Genomic DNA, 20,648 nt, shown 5'->3' on the forward strand with positions numbered 1-20,648 from the left:
TCTGGTTTTTCCCTTTCTATTATTTTCCTCTATTTCTTTTCACTATTCATTTTAGAAGGCCCTCTTGTCTCTCCTTGCTATTCTTTGGAAGTCTGCATTCAATTTTCTGTAACTTTCCCTATCTCCCTTGCATTTTGTTTCCCTTCTCTTCTCTGCTATTTGTAAGGCCTCGGTGGACAGCCACTTTGCTTTCTTGCATTTCCTTTTCTTTGGGATGGCTTTTGTTGCTGACTCCTGTACAATGTTACAAGCCTCCATCCATAGTTCTTCAGGCACTCTGTCCACCAAACTGAGTTCCTTAAATCTGTTCTTCACTTCCACTGTGTAGTCATAAGGGATTTGGTTTAGATTATACCTGACTAGCCCAGTGGTTTTTCCTACTTTCCCCAGTTTAAGCTTGAGTTTTGCTATAAGAAGCTGATGATCAGAGCCACAATCAGCTCCAGGTCTTGTTTTTGCTGACTGTATAGAGCTTCTCCATCATTGGCTGCAGGGAACATAATCCATCTGATTTCAGTATTTCCCATCTGATGATGTCTATGTGTGGAGTCACCTCTTGTGTTGTTGGAAAAGAGTGTTTGTGATGACCGGCTTGTTCTCTTGACAAAACTCTATTAGCCTTTGCCCTGTTTTGTTCTGAACTCCAAGGCCAAACTTCCCTGTTGTTCCTTTTATCTCTTGACTCTCTACTTTAGCATTCCAGTCCCTTATAATAAGAAGAACATCTTTCTTTGGTGTTAGTTCTAGAAGGTGTGGTAAGTCTTCATAAAATTGCTCAATTTCAGCCTCTTCAGCATCAGTGATTGGATTACCGTGATGCTGAAAGGTCTGCCTTGGATTCGTATTGAAATCATTCTACCATTTTTGAGATTGTATCCTAGTACGGCTTTTCCCACTCTTTTGTTGACTTTGAAGGCTACTCCATTTCTTCTACAAGATTCTTGCCCGCAATAGTAGATATAATAATTGTCTGAATGGAATTTGCCCATTCCCATCCATTTTAGTTCACTGACGCCCAGGATGTCAATGTTTATTCTTACCATCTCCTGTTTGACCACATCCAGCTTACCAAGGTTCATAGAGCTTACATTCCAGACTCCTATGCAGTATTTTTCTTTGTAGCATTGGACTTTCCTTTCACTTCCAGGCGTGACCGCAGCTGAGCCATGACCGCAGCTGAGCGTCCTTTCGGCTTTGGCCCAACCACTTCATTCGCTCTGGAGATACTTGTCTTTGTCCTCTGCTCTTCCTCAGTAGCATGTTGGACACCTTCCGACCTGAGGGGCTCATCTTCCAGCATCATATCTTTTAGCCTTTTGTTTCTGTCCATGGAGTTTTCTTGGCAAAGATATTGGAGTGGCTTGCTGTTCCTGCTCCAGGTGGATCACGTTTAGTCAGAACTCTCTACTATGAGTTGTCCATCTTGGGTGTCCCTGCATTGGATAGCCCATAGCTTCTCCGAATTGCTCAAGCCTCTTCACTACGACAAGGCAGCTATCCATGAAGGGGAATAATGACCATACATGGTTGTAAAACAGAAATACCACTGCATTTAGTCCTGATGCAACCTGTTATTTAACACTACAGTTACCCAGCATAAAATTACGATGACTTGTGCTATTATGACTGTCTAACAGGTAATACTGAAATCATAATGTACTAGTTCATTACCATTGTCAGCCTGGTCCAAGAACGGCATCTTTGGTGAAAATAACCATACACTCCCCAGCCAATTTCTCCTACAAAGCAATGTCTGTGGCACCATGGGGGAAGATTATATGGTGCAGGTCTCCACAGGTATGCAGTATCACTAGTGCCTTCCACTGGTGAAGTTGTTGTTCCTACATATCGAGTATGATCTGGAAGCCTTGTCTGGTAATCACCGGTACCATCTGGACCTTGAGTATAGAAAGTATTTAAAAAAACATTTATTAATTATTTTATTTAATTATTTAAAATATTTTACCCCACCTTCTTAAAAAGGAATTAAGGTGGCTTACAACATCAAAAAATATTAAGAAACCAAAAACAGTAAGTAAACAAATATTTTAAAAGAATTAAACAAATACTATATTTTAAAATGTTAATAAAACCAATACTAAAAATGTATTTGAAAGCAATAAAGCACAACAATCTATTTAAAAAACCTCTCTCAGACAGTAATTCACTAAGGGAAAAGCTGCCTGTAGGGAAAGATTTTTGTCTGTTTGCAGAAGGGCAGCAAAGATGGGGCCAGCCTGGCATCCCATGGGAGGGAGTTTCAGAGTCTCATGACCCCACCAAACACACCTGTGAAGGCGGTGGGACCAAGGGAAAGGCCTCCCCTAATAATCTTAACACCCAGGCCGGCTTATAAAGGGAGACAGTCTTTGAGATAGTTTGGAATTGAGCTATTTAGGGCTTTTATAGATTATATAAATATTGAAGCAAAGATAGGGGCATATGTACGTTTTGCTATATCATGCTACACTGACCTCAGTCTCTTGTTTTGGTGTAACATTAACTTCTTACAGTCCATGATGCTTAAGCCTTTTGTATCTCTTTGCACATTTACTCAAGTGCATACCTGTGTAAGTGTGCTCATATAATACCTGTGCAGAGGTATTAGGAAAGTTTGAACAACAGCAATATAAAGTAATATAAAATATGAGCTAGTTGACCACTCATTTTTCATCTGCTACTATTCAGTATCATTGTTTTGAGCCATCTGTTTTAATAGTTCATTGTTAGTAGTTTTTAGCAGTTTTATTTTTATTTCTGGTTTTGCGTTGTATTTAATGTAAACATCCAGAGTATTGCCTTGGCACTAATAGGAGTGATATGCAAATCAAAGGAAGGGAGGGATGTACTATGCAACCTGAAAATAAGTGGTAAGCAGCTTTTAAGGTTCCCATTAACTGTATATTACTGTTATGGTACTGAAGGTATTGTCTTGCCAAGCTCTCTAATATATTTATATTTATATATATCAACTTCAACCCCATGTAAATTGTCACTCCATATAGAAATGAATTTGATGTGGGTTCAAAATTAGTTGAATCCAACTAATAATCCTAACTAAAGTAGATCCATTGACTCAATGAAACTTCAATCAACACCGACATAAATCCTGTTGATTTAGTTTGATGTGGCACTAGTAATTGGATGTGGCACTAGTAATTCTAGCTTAATGTGGCACTAGTAATTCTTCTTCAGATGGCTGTGTAGCCTGTAGAGGACACTGAAGTTCTCCAGCAACACTTGAGAAGAGCAAAGCCGGGGAAATGACCACTTAAAAAGAAAGAAGAAGGTTGCAGAAGGGAAGACGAAATGGGTGGGAACACAAATGAATTAGGGAATGAGCCACTCTTGCAGATGCTCTAGTTTTAGCCCCACGCTTTTTAGCACTAAGGTCCTTAAGCATAGGCACTTAGTCATTTAGCATTCACCTTTGCCATCTTGAGACATTTCTCTTAACTTCTCCCCTTTGCCCCTCCAAAAAGGTTCAAGGAATAAGATTCTATCAAAAAAGTATCTCTAATAATCTACAGAGTTTCCTTTCCTCTGTATTACAACCTGTTTTCTTTCCCCCCCTTTAAAACATAAATTGCCTTTTCCTCTGGAAAACTATTTAGAGGAAGTATAAAGCATATTACTCCAGGAGGAAGGTTACAACAGGAAAATCTTCCATATGCTATTTATTATGGGGGGGGGAGTGAATGAGTAGTTGGTTCACAACATCAAGAAAGGTTCCATACCGTCCAAGGACACAATTCAGCCTTCCTCCTACATGGTGCCCTCTAGATTTGCCAGAAGAAACCCCTCATCATTGAAAACTAACTTAAATTATATTACAAAACAAATATTAATCAAAACTCAAACTTATTTTAAAAACATTTTAAAATGTATAAATTTCGTAAGTTGAGTGTTCCCTAGACTCCTACTTATTGTTTAAAAGCCTGCCTGAAAAGAAAGGATATGGTGTGTGTGTGTGTGTGTGTCAATCTGACTTTCAGGGCAGCACAACGGCATTGGTCCCACAGCTCTCGCTCTTGCTCTCTGTATGCATGCAATGGAGCAATATCTGTGCAGTTACAAAAGCTGCTGTAACAGGGCTTAGAGTTTTTGTATGCACCAGTGGATGTCACCTGCCCATTTATCAGGTTCTGTAATTGCTACCCTTCCATGTTCATTTGATAGTGCAAGCAGCAAACAGCTATTTATAGGACATGATGTAAAGCTACAAAATGCCACGCTTCATACAGTGTTACAGCTGAGTGTCTCTCACGTCTCACTTTGGATCATCTGTGTGATGAATGCAATTGCTTTGGAAGCCATCCATTTAAGCAGTGATGGAATGGCAGTAGTTACCTGTAAATATAATTCTTTTCCCTGTATCTATTGGCGGGATGCTGGGTCTGGAAGACAAATGGGATCCTTTTGCCATGTCCTTGGCAGCCTGGCTATAGACTGCGGTGTCACCAGTCAGTTAATCCTTGGCAGGCTTGTGCCTGTTCTGAGCACTGCGGCAGCTGTTGTTGCTGGCTGTCGCTCTAAACAGCTCAGACAGGAAGACTTGTAAGTAAGGCAGCTTTGGAGGACACTAGGCTATTAGGTGACATTTGCTACATTGTGACATATTCTCCTTGTGACCTTGCTCACCAATAGGATTCCATTGGCCGGCTGCTCTCTGTCCTGCCATGCAGGAAAAGGTCTTGTCCCTCTGCAAATGGTTCTATACTCTGGGTTTAATTTCATGCACTTCATTTCAAAGGATATCAAATCAGTTCTTATGTCTTCTTCAAAGCTCAAAGGCGACTGGGCACACTTGTAACTTAACAAGACAGACAATTACAGGCTCATCCGTGTTCTGACTCTCTCTGGTGATAAAATAAAATCATTGCAGGTTCCACTATAAGGCAGGGTGAGGCAACTGCTTCAGGTAGCAAGTATAATGGAGTAGCCTTGCTCATTTTCTTTCATTGTGGGAAAAGAAAGTTATCATGGACCTATTAAACGATTCTGCTACCCCTCCCCTCAGATGCAGTGGAGGGCACTGACCCACCATCAGTGCTGACACTGGGTTCAATTGCTAGTCCAGTTTGCTCCCATATGTGGAAGGGGGTGGTAGATGCCAACTTGTCCTGTGCTTCCCTTGGATGTGTATTGTCTTGTTTTGCTGGTTCAGGCAGAAAAACATATGTGGCTCTGATGAAGTAAAATACTTCAAAGGCACAACAAAATTTTTATCTTTGATCATTCCTTCATGAGGTTTTTGACCAGTTTAGAAATCAGTATATCGAGGTCTGTCGCAAAGCAGCAAGGGAACAAAAAACATTCTTTACCGATTAGCCACCGTTGGCTGTTCAAAAGTGAACAAAACATTTGTCCTTCATTGGTTTCATGGCAGTCTTTACCTTCTACCTTCCATCATGGGACTTCCTTTACAGCTGCCCGTTGAATGTAGGAAAAGTGCACAGTCCAAATGAACTTTCAAGTCAATCTTGATGCCATGATACCATGGATCAGACATGTGACTTTGTTATTCCTTTCCAAGTGCTGAACCTAGCACATTTGCAGGAATTTTTAAGGCTATGCCTCTTCTGAATTTGGGGCCTGCAGCAGCTGCTTCTTAGTCAGTTGAACTATCTTCCAAACTCTGAGCTTTAGGAGGCTGGCTGAAATGCACATTCCAGGCAGTCTGCCTCCTGTGCCGATCAGCTGATTGAAACAGGAATAGACGACTCTGAATGAAAATGACCTTTCTTGTCAGCAAGGGCGTGCAAGTGTTTGTACAAAGTGGCGATACTCTTGGCAGAAGTGCTTCTTTTCGATGAAATGGATTTGGCTTCTCTTTGGAGAATTACAATTACTTGAGTTGTTTTGCAAGCACCATTTAGCTGCAGGGCCAATTTTTATAACTACACTGTCACGAAGAATATGCAGCCTGAATGGATATCTGGATTGTGTTCACCTCACATGGAAGAAGAATGAATTTGTTTGATTATGCATTGAGATTACAACTCAACCAATATTTACCAGCTTGCTGCTCCACTCACTTTGAGCACGGTTGCAGAAGCATAGTAAACACGGCTTGAGTCTGTTTGTGTGTTTAAGACATATGCATGCTGTGGCTATGGTTGACAGTACAACTTAAATTAGAAAATGACAACAGTCAAATAAATAAGACATTGTGTGTAGGGGGAAATAAAATAAAAGAACAGTGGGATCATTTCTTAAATGGCCAGTGTTGAGCAGATTTGAAATTACAACTTAGTACAGAATACTAGTAATGTTGTCCATCCCAACTGTGCTGATGAGGGCATGAGTGTGCATGTGATATCTTTCATGCCATGCCCTGGAGAGAGAGAAAAAAAGGATGGGCTACCTACAAAAGCTAGCATGTTGGGTGCAGAGGAGCTGGAATAAAGCTGTGTAAACCATGAACTCTGTTTCCTAAAACCTACGCCAAAGGTTTGTAGCAGTTTTCTAGGCTTTTGCAGAAGACTTGGAGTTTCTTGCACAGAACAGGGCCATGAAAAGGACATGAAAAAGGAGCTCAGGAGGACTTCTGCTACAAAACCCGGGAGGGGTTTGCACTATAAAGCTCCACAGAGTTATTATACAATTTTTGTACTGGTTTGAGTATTCACATGTGACAAAAATAAATATATCATTATAGGATAAATTAAAATTGAACAATCAGGATTAAAATTAGCAGAAGCAAGCTTGATTATTGTTTAATATTTCTTATTTGGATCACTGTTAATGATAACAACAGCAGCAATGAAAAGGAAGCTGCAATGGTGTTTTTTGAGTATCATAGTTCTTTGGAGATGCCCTCTATACAGCCCAAAGGGCACTGAGACTGCAACTCCCAGAAAGCACTATGGCACCTCCAGTTTTGTACATTAACAATGGGAAGTAGGCCTGAGACTGTGCATGGAGCCTCCAACAGAATCGGGTCTAGGTGAGAGAAATATAGCTTTTTGTTTGAATGTAAGTGGGGGGTCTGTGGACTGGAACTCCCAAAACTCTGCCCAAGGAATTTTTGGTGAATTCTGCTAGTTGGAGTTCAAAAACAAACAAAACAAATGAACAAACAAGGCGCACCCCTAGTCAACACAACTCTTAAAGGGAGATGACGGGTGACATTTGTGATTATTGGCTGAGTCATGGCAGCTATAGAATGTGTGATCTGAAGGACTTTTTACAATGTGCCAGAAAGAGGTGCCAACTTCTGAAGCAGCTCTTGTAGTCACCCCTTGTATAGTAGTCCAATCTGCAGAAATCAGGACAAGACATTGTCTGGTTTCATGCAGTAAAAGGCTTCATATGCTGATCTCTTCCTATCAAACTCCTTTTTAATAGATAGGAAAAGAATCAGTTAGTCCTCCCCTCCCTAGAAATGGGCAATCCTACTGCCAAGAACCATGTACCAAACAAATCCTAAAATATATACAGTTTTGCTGGAACCTTTCACAGCTGACTGAAAATTGAGATTTAAAGAACTCTCGCTTGGTGACGAAAGAACGACCCAAATAATAGACTTATGCTTTCCCTACTAGTGCCCAAGCATTTCTCTTGTTCCAAGATCTATTATTTCTGCCCATGGATGATTTATCCCATTCTTTAATTATCATCCTTCTGCTTAATTCCTCAGGGTGCTTTGCTGTTAATTGCATTGTTCTCCAGCTTGCAGTAATTAAACAGCACTGAAGTATAATGCGAGGTTCCCTATTCCTCTTGTGTGCCTGATGATGTTATTAAAGCTGAGGTAGGTAAGCACAACTTAAAATCCCCTATCCCACTGAAGCTGGATAAAAGGGATATGGTTGTCTTGACTGCATCATAACTGGCAATCCTTTTTTGTGGGGTAGGATTGATTCTAGGTTCATCAGGAATTCCAAGTGCCTCCTATCAGAGGTCATTTGGGGTGCAGCAATCTGACGGTTTTACTTTCTCCACCAATCATTTGTTTTGAAATCTGTCCCAGGTATGTGATTTGAGGATTTTGGAAAATTGTTCAAAATAAATTGAAATTAAATTGTTCTCCTCCTCTGTCCAAATTCACTAGATAAAGAAGTTCCAAGCACCATCAGGACCTCTCTGCCATGTACTTATTAAAGGTGAGGAGAAAAAAGAGGTGGCAACCATGATTTAGCACTAACATGGCTGAGTACAAACGATTCAAAACTGAGACATTTAAGAGCAAAACACCCAAGCCATGGGCCTGAAGGCTCTAATGTCCATCCGGGGTTCTCCGGTGTTCAGTCTTTTCCCCTTTCAAATTCCTTCCATTCTGAATAAGAAGACATTTATGAATTTCAGAACTATGCATGAAAAATGACCTGAAACAAAATTCTCTCCCATGCCAACTCAAGAAAAAGACCCCACTAGTTGCTTGTATTTGTCGCAACATTAGTCAAGGGATGGTGATTTGAGCCAAGAATCTAGATGAAGGTGAGGGCATGTCAGTCATTATTTGTTTGAAAGGTGGGGAGACTATAGATGAAGTGACCTTCCATGACTACAATATAGGTTATACTTTTTCACTGTCAAGCCTCTCAGGAGGAGGCTCAGATTCTGTAACTCATGATTCCAGGTCACAACATCCTGCCAGCTTCTTCTCTTCCCATGACTTTCAGTGCTACATGTATATCAATGTCATCGCTGCTCTCTGTCTCCCCAGAACAACCCCTTGTTTTAATCTCCCATTTCCAAATGCATCTTCCAATGTTTCACTTAGATGCTTCAGCTTTATCTTGAGCTTTGTATGTCCAAGAGGAATCTTCTAATCTTTTCATCCCACCACATTTCTCCTCATTTTTATCCAACAAAAATTGATAATCCTTATCCATTAATATCACTGCCATCCACCCTCTTGAGTAGGCATACAGCCTTGACTTCATATTTGACTCCCTCTCTATGTTCTCTGTGTTCAGTTCAATGGGAAGTTATGCCATCTCTGCATTGGAAAGTTATGCACCTCTAAATTTGCAGCATTGCAAAATATGGCTTTTTCTATCTGGCCCCTTAGCAAAAACTCTGGATCATGCTCACAGCATCTCTTACCCAGTGTAGAATATTCTAATACTTGGTCTTCTCAAGATGGAATCATGGGAAATGGGTGAGGTGCCAGATGATTGGAAGAAGACTAATGTTGTCCCTATCAACAAAAATGGCAAAAAGGAGGAACCTAGAGACTACAGACCTGTCAGCCTGACATTAATCCCAGGGAAAATCTGGAATAGATTATAAAGCAGTCACTATGCAAACACCTAGAAAACAAAGTGGTAATAACTAGAAGCCAACACGGATTTGTCAAGAATAAATCATGCCAGACTAATCTGATATCATTTTTTAGTCAAATAACCTCCCTGATAGACAGAGGGAGTGCTTTAGACATAGTATATCTTGATTTCAGCAAATCTTTTGTCAATGTGGATATAACAACTGCCAGGTGGATACATAGTTGGCTACAGAATTGTACTCAGACACTGATGATTAATGGCTCCTTCTCAAACTGGGAGGAGGTAACAAGTGGGGTACCCCAGGGCTCAGTCCTGGGTCCAGTGCTATTCAATATTTTAAATAATGACCTGGATCAGGATATACAGGGAATACTAATCAAATTTGCGGATGACACAAAATTAGGTGGAATAGCTAACACCCTGGAAGAAAGAAACAAAATTCATAATGATCTAAATAGGCTTAAGCACTGGTCTAAAAAAAACAACAACCCAGAATGAAATTCAACAGGGATAAGTGCAACGTACTGTACCTGGGAAAAATAAACCAAATGCTCAGTTGTGAGATGGGGGATACCTGGCTCAGGAATACTATGAATGAAAAGAATCTTGGAGTTGTTGTAGAGCACAAACCAAATATGAGCCAACAGTGTGATGTGGCTGCAAAAAAGGCAAATACTATTTTATGCCATATTAACAGAATTATAGTTTCCAAATCCCATGTGACTGATTAGGCCTCATCTTGAGTACGGTGTCCAGTTCTGGATACCACACTTCAAGAAGAATGCCATCAAATTGGAACAAATTCAGAGGAGGGCAACAAGGATGATCAGGGGACTGGAAACCAAGCCTTATGAGGAAAGACTGGAAGAATTGGGCATGTTTAGCCTTAAGAAAAGAAGAATGAGGGGAGATAGGATAGCACTTTTCAAATACTTCAAAGGCTGTCATACAGAAGAGGGGCAAGATCTGTTCTTAATCATCCTAGAGTGCAGGACACATATCACGCTACAGGAAGCCAGATTTAGGTTGAATATCAGGAAAAAGGTCTGTTAAAGCAGTATGACAATGGAACCAGTTATCTCAGGAGATGGTGAGCCCTCCAATGCTAGAGGGATGTTTGGCATGGGGCTTGTATGCAAGGCTCAATAGTGAATCTGGGAAACCTTCAATATTGTTCCCACAAGGGACATTTAGTAACCACCTATGATGGGAGTGAGAAATGTATGGTTTTCCAGCTGGTGCTAGACTTCAACTCCCATCACACCTAACTTGCATAGCCAAAGAATTATGGGACATGCAGGTCAACAACATGGGGAAGACCGTGTGTTCTCCATTCATGACCTAGGAGCTGCCATTATTAACATCTTTTCTAAGCAACCACTGTTTTCTTCAGAAATGAGCTGGGAACTATGAAAGATAAATCCTTGGGCTGAAAAGTGAATGTTGTGGAAATCTGGAACAGCCGTATTTATAGTCCTGAACCCAATTGTTAGTCCCAACCAGAACAGATCCATAGAATCAATGGGACTTACATAAGTGTCAACTTTCCAAGTTCCCATTGATTTGATGGCTCTGCTCTAGCTGGGACTAATAATTGGATTTAAGCCATAAAGTATAAAACACGCTTGACAGCATATGGCCAATGCATGCTGAAATTTCAGAAGCTAATGTGCTGGCTGAATAAGATTTTTGCTGGCTAGAAGCAGGCCTTAAATGTCTTGCCTGCCTCATTGTCTCATCCCCATTATGAGCCAAAATTAGAAAAAATATGGAAAATTATTATTCTTGCAAACTAATATTATGCAAAATAATAGAAATTATGACAACTGTTTAATTTGCACAATTAATAGTAACATAATTAAGCTTTTCATGGAAGAGAATTTAGATTTTCCCCACACAGTATTAATTTACTTTTAATATAGGATAGACACTGCTCACCTTACAATTGCACACATCACTACTTGCCCATATTACTTTTTTAAATATTTCAGAAATGCTGGCCTACTCCTGCACACCGCTTATCATCACAACAGGCAGATGTGAAGCATGCTGAGCCATCTTAGCCCCTGGTACTGTGCAAACATGCCTACATTTATGTATTTTATGCTAAAGTTATTGGGAGCAGATGAATTAAACTCCTAATCACTTTACAGTATTTATTAGCCCATATAGCACATGTTTCTCTTTTCCACACATATTTTAATATTGTAGCTATCTTGCAAAATAAGTTAGGCAGAAAGATGCTTACCAAATGCCACTTAGAGAACTTCAGGTCTGAGTCCTAGACCAGCATTTTAAGAATAATGCCCATGCTGGCTCTGCTTTTTCTGTCAAAGCATCTAGCAATGACTGAGAGAGGTGGGGCCAAGATGGACGGAGGTTGCACATTTGGAGCTCTCTCTCTCAATTGTAACCGCTGATGGAGGTTCTGTAGGCTTGAGATAGCCTAATTAATTTTCCAGAAAAATATATTCCAAAGAAGAGAAGCACTGTCTGAGAAGGTGGGGGGAGCCGGACACTACCTCCCTATCCCAGAAGACCGGAATTCTCTTTGGCAGGACTCTGTACAGGTCTGTAAAACTGACACAGTCCAGAAGGCTGGAGGAGAACGGATACACAACTATATCCCAGATATATGACACAAGTGTAAGCAAATTTATTTTACTAATGTATTTGAGCGGAATACTTGAAAAGCTACTGCTATATATGAAGATAGGTGGAAGTAGTAGGCTGTAAGACTGAACATTAAAAACATTCAGAAGCGGGCAGCTGAAGAGGACGGGAGGGAACACAGAAGCTTGTTAAAAGAGATTTTAGTCTGATGAACTGCTAAACTATCTGTCTGTAAAGTTCCCTCCTAGAGTCATGCTGGTTACTACTGAATACAGTGGTGCCCCGCATGATGACGATAATCCATTCCAGGAAAATCGCTGTTAAGCGAAATCGTCGTCATGCGAAAAAGAATTCCCCATTGGAATGCACTGAAACTCGTTTAATGAGTTCCAATGGGGAAATTACCCTGTCGTCCAGCGAAGATCGCCCATAGGGGAAGCCATTTTCCGAGCACCGATCAACTGTTAAAATGGCTGCCCTGCGAAGCATGGGTCCAGAAAACACAGGGCAGCCATTTTGCGGAAAAATCGTCATTTTGTGAACAAATGGTTCACGAAGCAAGGACCTAATCGATGTCCAGCAAAAAAACCCCATAAGAAACATTGTTTTGCGGTCGCTATAGTGATCACAAAAAAGTCATCATCATGCGATTTCGTCGTTCTGCGGGGTCGTCATGCAGGGCACCACTGTAGTATTGAACAGTTCCACAATATTAATCATTTGGAATGTGCCTACACCAACTTGAAATACTATCCATGCTGGAAGAAATCAACAAGTCCGGTACAGAGGAGAAAGCAGAAAATGGAGGCTGCTTATAATTGAAGCGACACCCTTGTGGAATATAAAAGGAAATAGATTAGAGTCTAATTTTCTTCTTGACCTTATTGACAGTGGTTGGGGGAGGGTTTATTATCTTAATTTTCCTGTTGTTTTTGAAATATTTTTTGGTGGCGACGTTGGAAGAGTTTTTTTCTTTTCTTTTTTTTCTTATGAGCTTCTATTCCACAATACTTTATCTTATCTCCTTCTACTCAAGGTCTGGAAAGTTGCCCAGAGCACTGAACTAGCTGGCTTTTGCCTTTTTCTCTTTTTCTTTTCTCAAATCTAGATATTAATAGACTTCTTGAAGTGGAGTTATATTGACTATTTCTATTATATCTAGGATATATTCTCTCTGTGTAGAAGTAATCAAGGAAAATTTCCCCTCTTCATTAGTAACATTGACTCTTTGTTTGATTTAGTGCATACTGGGTGATCCCCATCTGTTGGCTGATTGATTTGTGTTTCTGTTTGTTGGCTGTTCTTATACCTCTCCATATGTATACATCCTTAATGTATTAGATTATTTAAATCTACATAATAAGGGAGAAGGGAAAAAGCAGATACCAGTGGAGAATATTGAAGAACTGTCATATAAAGGTTCTTATAAAAATGGCTGCAAAACTTAAGGTGGGGAAAGGAAGTCCAGCACCAGAAATTATACCACTGAAACTGATGCAAGAAACCAAATCCTTTTTATTACAAAAAAAAAAGTCGAGAAACTCATGGGCACCATGTTCAACCAACAGACAGCCCATTTTGATAGGAAGTTTGACAAAATTAAGTTGGATATTTCAGATTTGAAAACTAAAGTGTCAGACCTTTCCAAACAGCAGGAGGACATAAATTTACAATCAGGGCAAATGAAAGAGGAGGTAACACAGCAAAATCAAGAAATACAGAAGACAGCGAGACCAGCAAAAAAAAAAAAAAAAGATAAAGAAAGTAATAGAACTTCAGAAGGACTTAAGAAAGGTGGAAACCCGACAAAACCAATATGAGACATCAACGATTCAGAAGACAGCTAGATCTGCAAAGAAAATGGAGAAGAAAGTAACAGAATTTCAGAAGGACTTAAGAAAAGTGGAAATCCGACAAAACCAATATAAGACATCAACAATTCAAACCCAGATAGAGAATGTTTTATATATTCTGAGAATACAGAATATACTAGAAACTCAAAATGAAGACCTCCTAGAAGCCACAACTGACTTATTATCAGATTGGGCGGAATGTGAGATGGAGGAAATTAAGGGGAACATAGACGGTGCAAGAAGAATTTCCTTATTATTTACAAAAAAAATATTATCCCCCATAAAATAAGCAAAAAGAAGGAACGAACTGGAAGACACTGAAATATATCCCTTGGGAAATAAGAAAAGTGACATGGTATATAAGAAATAAAAGAAAAATATATGAAAATGGATAGACTATCAGCTATATAATCAATGATCAGAACAAAAATATAATGGACCAAATTTGATTTTCCCTTTTGCTCACTCTTTCTATTTCTTTCTGATATGTAGAAATATTACTAGATAGAATGTATAGAATTACTATGGAAAATAATGATCTGTAATGTATCCAAATCCACCCCCTCCAAGGGTACCTCCATCCCACTTGTCCCCTACCTTACCCTACCCTTATAAGAAAAATAAAAAATATTTTTAAAACAACAACTAGCAATGAGGGCTTTTCTCTTTTAGCCCCTCCTATGCTGAATGTATTCCCTTGTGAAGCACATAAACACCTGATATAATTGTCAGGAAACGTTTGAAAACAAGCCTTCTCAATGTAAACTAATGCTTTAATATACCTTCTGGGTTTTTCAATGGCAGATTTAACTTTACCCATGAAATGAACAGTATTCATGTTTTTATATTAAGTTCACTGCAGACTGTTCTGCATTTTATAGGGGAAGAGGTTTATGAATAATGCACATTTACATGAGAATAATGTTGATAGTCTATACACATTCTGAGTGGCTTTAAATGCATTGGTGGTCACTCAGGGGCTGCTGAACAATTTCTTTTCTCCCCTGTCTTCTGTATTTACCACGGAGTTCTTTGGCAGTGGAAAATGTTTCCATTATCTTTCACACCCCTCACAAAAGCTGTCCTCTGCTTAACACGCACATTCTTTCTTTCAGAGTTCTTTTCGTCCCCTCCATCGTGTATTACAATTGGCTACCTGCCAAACAGTAGAGTGAGCGGCATGAGAGAGAAAGGGAGGTAGATTTTATCACAGGCAGGCTGTCTTGCAATTTCTTTCTTGTCTTCAAAGTGCATATGGGTGTTATTATAGAAAGATTTTAACCCTGAATAGACGGACTGAGCAGAATCAAAATACAAAGCATCTGATACTTAACACAGCACCCTTGTATTCATGTGATACTGGGGGAAAGAAATATGTTGCTATTTGAGCAGAATGGCCACTGTATCCAATGTTTCTTGGATCCAGGAGAGTAACCAGAAAACAAGGAGGAGCATTGAAATGACAGCCACACTCCTTGCGACCCTTGAATGACACACTCCTACCCTCTACCCACTTACTGGACTGTTCCAGCAAGGTAGGCAGCCTGTGAATTCACAATAGCTTTATGCCCTCAGTAAGTGTAGCTCCTGCCTAGAGACGGGGGGGGGGTATTTGTATATGAATATCCCCCCACAGGTGCAGATAATGAGGGTCCGGCCCCCTGGGCCCAGACCAATCACTCACGATTCTGCCGCTGCCGCCAGCTCCGTGGAGCCTTCTTATTGCTCCTTTGCTTGTGATGGATTAGCTAGTCCTGGCAGAAGGCGGGATGACGGACCTCTCTGCCAGGTCTCAGAGTGGCTAATCCATCATCAGCAACAGAGAGATAGGAATCCAGTGGCGGAATCGTGAGTGGTTGGTCTGGCCCCAGGGGGCTGGGCCCTCGTTATCTGCACCTGTGGAGGGATATTTGTATTTGTATATTAATCCATATGCCCCCACCTCTACTCCTGCCTCATCACACTCAACTTGGAGAACAACTCCACGGTACTCCCATTCCATTCACCCCAGTAACAACAACCTGACTAGTGATACTGATGTACAGACAAGAGTTCAAATTCTTACTGTATCTTCTTCACAACAATGGTTTTGGAGCATAAAGCACCAAGGAGGAGAGAGACCATCCATCCATACAAAAATAATCACTCACAAACTCCCAGAGTGAAGGATCTTTGCAGAAACCATAGACCTCTTGGTACAAGAATTCAAGGCACACACAAGGGAGAGAAAAAGACATGATGGAATGATTTGTGGCTGCCAGTGAAAGAATCTTCTTCCTAGTGGCCTTCCAACTGTGAAATGGTTCTCTCAAGACAGATTTCCTCAACATCCTCTTGGGTAACATTTAGACACACATTTTTTCCTGAAACCATTTACCCCATAAATCTCCTATATTTTCATACTGCAGTCTGGTCCATTTTGTATGAAATGGAAAGATGCACATGAAATAAGCTTTAATCATTAGTCCAGATATTGTGGCATGATTTTGGAAGAGATAAAGTCACATGTTAAGACACAAGACTAAGACTTTTCTCTTATTTAGAGCATGTTCTTTATTTTCCCTTTTATGAAGCAGCATTTTAAGTTTTACTAGTGGTTTTGTTAGGACATTAAAATCCTTACACTTTAATGTTTTGATAACAATTTGATTGATTTATCTGCTTTCAATGTGAGTTTATTGTTCTCTGTTTTTATATTTGCAAACCATCCTGAGGCGTTTGCCAGTTGGGCAATATACAATTGTTTTAAAATAGCTAAGAAAGGGATGCCAATACATTTTGAATAGACAGTATGTCTTTGGGAAGGGATTTCTGAAACTAGATGTTAAGAATATATCTGCATGCAGAATGATAACAGTCTGATTACACCTAAATTGCATTGGCTGCATCCAGTGGAATCCTGGAATTTGCAGTTTGGTACTTAGAATTCTCTGCTGAAGTTCAGGAATTGGCACAAATGAATTCTAATTACCCGATGAAACTATAAATCCCAGGATGGAGCCATGGGAGATCAAATAGAAGGAAACTGTTATAAATATGTAGTACAGATTCATCTTTAAACAATTTTACTTTGTAGAAGAGAAGGCCTCCCCACAGTGAAAGATATACTGTATTAATAAATCTTGTGTGGTTGCAAGAAACACTGGGAAAACAAACATTTTTAAAAATTCAGTTCTGATTCATGCTCTGGACAGGACACTTCTCGATACAGAGCGTGTTACCATAGTCTCTCGAGACTGAAGGATGCCTATGATGATGATGTGACAAAATTCACTCCCATATGAAAGGAAAGGCATTGCCTCTCTACTTAAGCCCCAGGCTCTCCCTCTGACTTTTCATTATCCACATTATCCACAACTGGAAACTAATTCAGAAAAATGATCGACAAGTTTTTTTTTTTTTTTGGTTTTGTTTTAAATGTTCAAGGCAAAGGATCACAACTGGAACATGTTATCAAAATTCTCTGTATTCCACACTTGCTATCAGCAACATCAGCTGTCCTAATTTTAATTTCTAATACTATGCAAACATACATCTGGTCCAATTAAGGAGCTTTTTGGTATTCATGTTCATGTTTTTGAAGAAAAGCTCCCATAGGGTTGATAAAGGTTTGTTTCAAATATGACTTGACTTAAATTTCTGAGAACAAAGGTAAATTATAAGATTATCTCAATGGCATGGTCATTGTGGCATGCTAATTTCTGAGTCCTACAAGGTTTTAACAAATGTGTTTAGAAAGTTATGTGTTATAGATAATCTTGTACAACACTTTGTAATTAGATGGGATATATGTAGCTATGTGTTGTGACACATATTTGTAGAAAGCCAAAGTAGGTAACAGTTTAGTCTCACTTGAATGGACTGCCATCACAGGGAGCCCCTTGGATTTTAATTAATTAAGTAGTTGCTAATTAATGAGAGTTAGTTAATTCTGGCCACTTCCAGTCTTGAAAATTGTCCCCTCCCAGCCCTAAAATAACTTGCTAGGAATAGAGGAATGGAAAAATTCCCATGCCTCCTAGAGGGCACAAGAGGCCATTTAAAGGTTTTTTTAAAGTTGTCATTTACTGCAGGTGGCCTAAGCCCCTGAACCTCTGGAAGTTCTCCATCCTTGCCATAGAGGATGCTTTCAGATGTTTGTCAGAGGGTTGCTTTTGCAGTTTGTGCAAAAGATTAAATGAAACTTTACCTGTTCCAAAATCATTCCATAATATTTGGTTCAAATAGATAAAGCTTGTTTTAAGCTTTCTATTTCAAATAAAATAGATTAGGCTTTGCTGTGAAGTTCTAGAAAGTCTGGCACATAATCTCATACTCATATTGCCAGTTGCTAGTCTGAACTAGAGAGCAGATCTATAGAATCAACTGCTGAATGGTAATTAGAATATATCATCAGCATTGAAAGATCAGCCAAAATAGGGCAGAGGCATGAGTAAGATGTGAACAGCAGAGGAGAGGAGTGCTATATCTTACATTCTTTCAATCCAGAATCATTCTCATGCCAAAAATCTTGGGGTTATAGGCTTGCTGAAAGCCTGCAAGAATTTAAGGCCTGTTGTTGGTAAATATATCCAGGCCCATCCTTCATGGCCAATGAGGGCCCTCCTGGCATCCACCTGTCATAGAGAGTCTGAGAATCTGTTTTGGATGGTTATTATGTTATTATCTTTATGCTGCTGAAGCCAGAGGGTAACAATGGAAGGATGACATATGGTTGTGGAGTGGCAGGAAAGGGTAGACAGACAGGACTTTCAATAACTACTTATGTAGTAGGGTACACAGTTTGTATGGGAGTAGTATAGACAAGCATATCCAGAGAGGGGGTGTCACCTCACCAACTACTTGGTCAATGTTCTATGGGCCACAGCTTGATGGAGGACAACTGGCCATGGATTACGACCAAGCTTTCAGGCAGACTGCCTCTCATTGTGCCAATGTGTGTTGTGTTCTGATTAATTACAAGCTGTGGCTTATTCTGCTAAGATCTTGTATTAAGGACAAATGGGAAGGGATGAAGTTCGCTGATGGGGCCCAAAAAAGATACACCAGAAGGGGTATATTGGGAATACAACATGGGGAGGTGTCAGAGACAATGATGCAAATTTGAGCATGATTGTGACAGATGGTCCACACCATAAAATATCATGCCCACATAATTCTGCTGGCTCATGATTCCCACTAAACTGGGGACATAACAGCAATGAAATAGCATATTGTGTTTTATACAGCAAATGTCTAAAACATGTTTATGCACTACAAGGTGTACTGAAACTAACTTTAGTGAAAACATTATGGTGTTTCCTGTAGGTTCCCAACCAAGTGTAATGTTTTCTTCATATACTGTACTCAATCAGGATGACTCAACATACAGCACATGCTTAGGACTACAGTTGAGAAGACTTATGCAACAGAGGCTTAAGTGCCTTTTAGAATGAATGAGTGAGTGAGTGACTGGGTGAATGAATGAATGAATAAAACAAATTATTTGTGTTCATGAAAAGAGGACATATATGGCTTGTTAGTAATGTCTAGGTTTCCACAAAGAAAGAATCTTAGGCCAAAGGTAATCATACGGTTTCATTCATACAGATGTTTCAATGTTTTCACCTTTTTTGGTTAAAATTCGACATATAGATATTCTGGGAAGTTGAGGAGAGAAGCAGGAAAAACATAGAATTTTCTACTGTGTCATCACCAGAGCAAAGATCTCAGGCACATTTCTAATCCATTCTACTGTTTCTTGCATGAAAAGGTTGTATGGGATTCCATCTTGAGAGCAGCAGTGTATATGGGGGCAGGGATAGGAAATAAGACAGAATCTCAACAAGGGGAATCCCAAAAGCAAGGTGGTTGGGGTATGGGAATCTAATGTTGCAGGGATTCCAAGGTAATGTTCCTAAGAGGAACATTAGGTCTTTTGGTTGATTTTTTCCAGACAAATAAAAATGTTATTGTTTCATTTGGCCTTGAGAATTACCCTCAGTGATCTACACTGTTTTATTTTGGTTGGTGCATTGTTATTTTCAGTTTGTGCTTTGTTTTCTACTGCTGTTTTTATCATTTTAATGTTCACAGACCGCTATGGATCTTTGTTGAAGAGCACTATAGAACTCTTTTAAAATAAATAAATGAGCCACTTATGTCGAAGACTGCTTGCTGAGGAATAAAATCAAGTTCTAGATATCAAGGTCTAGAAAGCACAGTTTCTCCTAAACTCACACACTTCTGACTCCATGTGAAGACTTTACTACTAGAAGATGTTGCGCACCTCCCAGTGTCCCCTGTTTTTTTCCCCACTCACAGGTTCACCTTCAGACACGACTTGTTCTTTTCACCCTTTTTCGCTGCCACAGAGGGTATTACCCTGACTGTACCAATTATGAATCTCAGACTATTGCTGCCAAATATAACAAGGTTTATTTATGGTTTGGTAGATGAATCACCGAAGGAGAATCATGGACGTTCTTTTATTATTCATTCAATAAATGTGGGTTTGATTACATCTCAATATATTCTGACTACCTATGTATTTCCTATTCTTTTTAACTCTCTTATAGTCTCTAACACACCAACTTTCCAATATCTTGTCTAAACACTTCTTAATCTTCTCCCTCAGTGATTCTCTGTCTCACCCATTTCTCTTGACTCCGCCTCTCCTGTCCTGTCATAGGCTCCTGCCCTAGAGCTCTAAAATGACTGACAGGAGTGACGTTTGGGCTGTCCGCCACAGAAGGCATTAACTTTCTTAAACCACCTGGCTCTCTGTGAGGTGCTTAAGTTATAGAGCCAAGCACACTCCTTCTGCCACCGTGTAAGTTCTCTATTCCTTGTATACTGTATATACATAGAGCAAAAGCGAGAGGGAGCATTACAATAATCTTGTCAGATTAAATTTGAATAATTCCACCACAAGCTTTCTGCTATTTTAAAAGTTCGCCACAGCTTTGAC

Source organism: Pogona vitticeps, chromosome 5 (genome assembly GCF_051106095.1).
Source record: "Pogona vitticeps strain Pit_001003342236 chromosome 5, PviZW2.1, whole genome shotgun sequence".
NCBI lineage: Eukaryota > Metazoa > Chordata > Lepidosauria > Squamata > Agamidae > Pogona > Pogona vitticeps.